This window comes from Lolium rigidum, chromosome 6 (genome assembly GCF_022539505.1).
Source record: "Lolium rigidum isolate FL_2022 chromosome 6, APGP_CSIRO_Lrig_0.1, whole genome shotgun sequence".
Taxonomy (NCBI): Eukaryota; Viridiplantae; Streptophyta; class Magnoliopsida; order Poales; family Poaceae; genus Lolium; species Lolium rigidum.
Window position 1 is genome coordinate 286,547,253 of NC_061513.1, and position 6,284 is coordinate 286,553,536.

Below are 6,284 nucleotides of genomic sequence, written 5' to 3' on the forward strand. Positions count from 1 at the left end.
AAAAACAGGGAACTGGTACTATGACATCTTGTCAATAGGTTAGTCCGAAAAATGCATAAAAGTGCCACAAACAAAACATATAACAATTTGTGTAAAACAAGCATGGAGCATCAAAAATTATAGATACGTTTGCAACGTATCACTTTCAAGTCTTGCTTTTCGTTGTATCCGGCGCGTCCGGAGCGTTCCCTGTGTAGCGTAGAAGGGCTCGGAGCGCCAGAACAGAACAAGGTTTTGAGGCTCGGTGGTGGGATCGATTTTTTATCCGACCCCCAAAATCCGTTTTGGGGACCGCTTTGGGACGTTTTGGGGGATGCCCCTGAGCTCTTAGATTTTTCTATAGAGAAGAGAAGTGGTAAATTGACACAGCCGAGGGGCGGCGAGTTAACAGGGACACGACACAGCCGATGCTTACCCTTCTCAAACCCTAGAGCTCCGGCGACCTGCTCCCAAGCCGGTCGAGGTAAGGGCCTCAGAGGCACTGATACGCAGATCGAGGTGGAGGCGATGCCGCGAGGAGGACGAATTCAAGGAGCCAAGAATGGCCGCACGAAGCAGGACAAATCGCCGGCGACCGGCCGCGGCGCGGGCACTCCACCCATCCCTACGCCAACGTTCCCAACTTCGCAGGTTCGCTCCACACATTCTCTCCCAATCTTCTATTTTGTGGAAGGAAATACAGACTGTCTCTTCCATCTACAGAGGAGGAAGAAGCAGAGGCGGAAGAAGAGGAAGCAGCAGGAGGCCGCAGCGAGCCTCCCCGAGGGCCTTCTCATGGAGATCCTGTCGCGGGTGCCCTACAGGTCGCACTGCCGCTTCAAGTGCGTGTCCAGGTCGTGGCTCGCTCTCTGCTCCAACCCGGACATCCGCAGGAGGTCGCTGCAGACCCTGTCCGGATTCTTCCACAACCACAGATACGGCAACGATCTCAGATTCCGCAATCTGTCCGGGAGAGGGGCCCTATGGTTGACCCTGCTCTCCCTTTCTTACGGGGATACGAGGGCTTCAAGGTCGAACAATGCTGCGGCGGCCTTCTCCTCTGCAGATGCTGGAAATCTCATGCCCAGGAAAAGGATCTTGTTGTGTGCAATCCTGCGACTGAGAAGTGGACCGTGGTGCCTCCTATAGTGTTTTTGGATGAAGAGGATAGTGACCCTTATTCGCTACCATCGGATGCCTTCCTCGGCTTTGACACAACCACTCCATATCGCTTTGTGGTGTTTGTTCCTCGTAGGTTATCTAGACGATGTGGCAGTCTACTCATCGGAAACTGGACGATGGATCCGGAGCAGATGGGATGACGGAGCTGTTCCGGTTGTTACTCCAGAATGTGTCTTCCTGAACGGCTTTATGCATTTCTCAATCGATGAACCTGATATAGCCGCAGTGGACACAAAGGGGAGGTTTTGAACAGAATTCCTATTCCAGAGGAAAAGGAAACCAGCTATGGTAATACTTCTATCGGGCAATCTCAGGGACTCTTGCATGCTTGGTATATAGATCCTGATGAAGATCACCAACTCTCTGTGTGGGTACTTGAGGAATATGGTAGTGATAACTGGACCCTGAAGCATAGTGTCAATGTTCCAGAACTGTTTGATACGGAAGATGATGACGTATTCTACGATATGTTTGCAATTCATCCGGAACGAAACATGGTTTTCATTACTAATGGGGAGGACATGACTCTGTCGTACGATATGGATTATTTTCTTCAAAATGGGGTGTGCCCCGGCCTCTGCATCGGTTGATGCACATAGCCTTTTAATAAAGCGATCATTCAAAGTTTACAACTCAATTGTCATCGAGGATCGATACAAGAATCAACCATCAAAAAATAGGAAAAAACAAGGGAAAGCTGCTACGCAGATGAAGCATCATGTAATCTCTTAACACGCCGCCAAGTAGCCTGGTAGAAAATATCCTGGGCAACCATTAGAAGGCGGTTGCATCCAGAAACCATGGATTCCCGCTGATCCTCCGGCAGTAAGAAATGCCAAAGCTGGATCCAGATGAGCCATAGTGTGAATAACCTGCAAAAAATTAGTAGTATCCTTTTGGTTAAAAACAATATTATTTCTGCAATTCTAAATCGACCAACATAAAGCTGAAACACCAATGCGAATCCTAGCTTTATCTGTTTTGTCAGTTCCATTAAGCCAATTCCCAAACATATTTGTGACATTGGCTGGAGGTGGAATGTTATATGCAGTAAACACCACTCGCCAAATAAGCCTAGCAAAAGGGTAGAAAATAAACAAATGTTCAACTGATTCATCGGCGTCACAGAAGGAGCATTTCGTATTACCATTCCAATTCCGCTTTGCTACATTATCCCGGGTCAAAAGGACTTTCTTACTAAGGAACCACATAAAGATTTTTATTTTTAGTGGGATTTTTATTTTTCAAAGATACTTACGAAGATATGCTGTATGTCCATTAATCATATCACCATACGTAGATTTAACAGTAAATTTTCCTGTTAACAGTAAATTTTCCTGAAGATGTTAGCTCCCAAATGAACCTATCTTGGTTCTCATTAAGATTTATTTCCATTAATTTCTGGCATAGGTTCACCCATTGATCCCATTTATTGCCAATCAACCTTCTCCGAAACCAATATTTAACGGAGTTGAACTCATAGCATTGGCCACCATATCATGTTTACGATAAACAATATTATATAATTGGGGATATTGAGATGCAAGGGTCTGCTCACCTAACCATCTATCTTCCCAAAAACGCACTCCTTCTCCCGAACCAACTTCAAATTTCCCTCTGCTAAAGAATTCTCCTTTAATTTTCATTAAGTCTTTCCAGAAAGGTGAATCAGTAGGCTTACATTCAACTTCAGCCAAGGTCTTCTGAGAAAGTTACTTGTTTTTTAAAAGTTGTTGCCATAGCCCTTCTTCGGAAAGAAGCTTATAGAGCCATTTGCTAAGCAGGCAAGAATTTTTAATTTCCAGTACTTCAATTCCTAGACCACCTTGGTCTTTGCGTCTGCAAATTAAGTTCCACTTAGTTAGCCGATATTTCTTTTTTATTTTCCTCACATTGCCAAAAGAAATGTGATCGGAAAAAATCTAATCTTTTCCTTACCCCTTTAGGTATATCAAAGAAACATAGCATAAATATCGGCAAGCTAGTAAGAACTGAGTTAATCAATACAAGATGATACCCATATGATAACATCTTTCCAGCCCAACACCCAAGCTTTTTCTCAAAACGACTCTCAACTGGGTTCCATTCAGAGTTTTTCAACTTTCTATAATGAATTGGAATATCCAAATACCTGAATGGTAAAGAACCAGATTCACAACCAAAAATTTGTTTATACGGTTCCTCCTCTTCCTTAGCCTTGCCAAAACAGAAAATCTCACTTTTGTGAAAGTTGATTTTTAATCCTGACAATTCTTCGAAGAAACGTAATATAAGTTTCATATTTACGGCTTTTTCAAAGTCATGCTCCATAAAAAGTATCGTATCATCAGCATATTGTAGTATAGAAATTCCTCCCTCAACTAGATGAGGAATAAGACTTCCTATCTGTCCATCCTCCTTCACCCATGCTATTAGGATGGCCAACATATCTGCAATAATGTTGAATAATAACGGTGACATTGGATCTCCCTGTCTAAGACCCTTTCTGGTTTGGAAGTAGTGTCCAATCTCATCATTGACCTCTATTCCTACACTTCCTCCTTTAACAAATTGTACGATGAGTTGACACAATTTGGGATCAAAACCTTTCATATGCATGACTTATTGAAGAAAAGGCCATTTCACCTTATTATATGCCTTCTCAAAATCAATTTTAAATATCACACCATCCATTTTCTTCCGATGAAGTTCATGAATGGTTTCATGTAAGACAACTACTCCTTCGAGTATATGTCGTCCTGGCATGAAAGCCGGCTGTGTAGGACTAATGACTGTTTCGGCAACAATGTTAGCTCTTATAGTAGCAACTTTAGTGAATATTTTAAAACTAACATTAAGAAGACATATGTTTCTAAATTTCTGGATTTGAACCGCATTCTCCTTTTTAGGCAACAAGGTAATAACACCAAAGTTCAATTTGAACAACTGTAATTCCCCTGAATGCAGTTGATAGAACATTGGCATTAAATCACCCTTGATAACTTCCCAGAAGGTTTGGTAGAACTCCTTGTGAAAGTTGATTTTTAATCCTGACAATTCTTCGAAGAAACGTAATATAAGTTTCATATTTACGACCTTTTCAAAGTCAAGCTCCATAAAAAGTATCGTATCATCAGCATATTGTAGTATAGAAATTCCTCGCTCAACTAGATGAGGAATAAGACTTCCTATCTGCCCATCCTCCTTCGCCCGTGCTATTAGGATGGCTGTATTGATTAACTCAGTTCTTACTAGCATGCCGATGTTTATGCTATCTTTATTTGATATACCTAAAGGGGTAAGAAAAAGATTAGATTTTTTCCGATCACGTTTATTTTGGCAATGTGAGGAAAATAAAAAGAAATATCGGCTAACTAAGTGGAACTTAATTTCCAGCACCCAAAGACCAAGGTGGTCTAGGAATTGAAGTACTGGAAATTAAAAATTCTTGCCTGCTTAGCAAATGGCTCTGTAAGCTTCTCTCAGAAGAAGGGCTATGGCAACAACTTTTAAAAAACAAGTACCTTTCTCAGAAGATCTTGGCTGAAGTTGAATGTAAGCCTACTGATTCACCTTTCTGGAAAGGCTTAATGAAAGTTAAAGGAGAATTCTTTAGCATAGGAAAATTTGAAGTTGGTTCGGGAGAAGGAGTGCGTTTTTGGGAACCGCTGGAAAACCATATCGTACGAAGTTATCACCCTTGATAACTTCGTACGATATGGATAACAAGGAAGTGGATGTTATTTGCACTACTGGAGAATTTCTGGGTGGTCTACCTTATGTTCCCTGTTTTGCGGAATGGTTATCAGATAGACACTGACAGTTGTGGCTTCATTTATTTAATGGAATGCCTATGTAAAAACCAGCCATCCAATATGTGCTTAGTCTGCCAGTTCTTGGCACTAGCATTGGAATGTCCGCTCGGCAGTCCAAATTCTCGTCGTAGGAATTTTTTTGTTTTCTGCAACGGAACCCTACAAATACTTGATATTTCTTATGGGCAAAAGAAAGTGCTTTTGTATGCATATATTATCTTATTTATATGAATCGTTGTTTGTTTGGTTATAAAATCCTTTAAAGATGAACAATTTATTACAATGTGCCTGGGAGGAGGAGAATATGAACATAAAGCGTTGATGGCAAAGACGACTAGGGGAGGAGACCATGACCATCAATAACCACTTCTCCCAGCTTGACATCGCCTATGTCAACGACTATGAAGCACTCGTGAGGCAACTGTTGTTCGAGCAATCTGCTCTAGAAGAACACACTGCTGATTGAGCTAGTCAACAAAGATAAGAAGATCGGAAATGACAACCATGACCACGAGAGAGGGCGATAATACCACATGATGTGCATGAGGATCCTAGATACCAGTAGTGTTGAAACACTAAAATATGGATGTCCCCATTGCAAAGCACGGATAATAACTAGTACTACCTCCATCTCAAAGTTTAAGGCTTATATTTATTTTGAAAAGTCAAACCGGCCAAGTAAAGTTTGATCAGACTTTTAGAAGAAATATATCAATAAATATAATATTTTGTAGTTACCATACGAAAATATATTTCATTATCTATCTAATGATATTGATTTTCTATTTTGCATGTTAATGATTTTTTTGTAAAACTTAGTTAAACTTGACCTAGTGTCACTTTCTAAAAATAATATAAGCCTTAAGTTTTGGGATGGAGGTTGTATCCTCTTAGTTGGACAAATCTAAGATCAAGAACATAGGAACAAATACATCTATAAGAATCTCGTGATCTAACATAATAAAAAATCTCATATGATAATTGAACTCTATAAAAAGGATCCACCATCAAAGTTACATATAGTTAATAGTAATTGTGTAAGGCAGCTCATACGGTCTATAAACTTTCAGGTACATACAAAGAGATAATCAAGTTACTTCCACCAACCCCATGTTCTAGGGAGTAGATTACTCCCAACTCATGGTGGAGATGCAACCCGAGCAATTCCGGCCAAGGTCCAATCCCGAAACTCATCTCCATGAATATTTATTCGAACCAAATCTATGTTTTTTTTAGGCTGAATCAGTGGGTTTCCCCACTGAGTTTATTTTTTTTATTAATTTTCAGTAAAAGAGTATACACAAAAGAAAAAGGAGTTGCTAGAGATTA

At 40.7% G+C, this 6,284-nt stretch overlaps 1 pseudogene; it reads left to right on the plus strand.

Moving 5' to 3' along the window:
* Positions 1 to 507: 507 nt before the first annotated feature.
* On the plus strand, positions 508 to 1,301 carry LOC124664305 (annotated as a pseudogene).
* Positions 1,302 to 6,284: the final 4,983 nt, after the last annotated feature.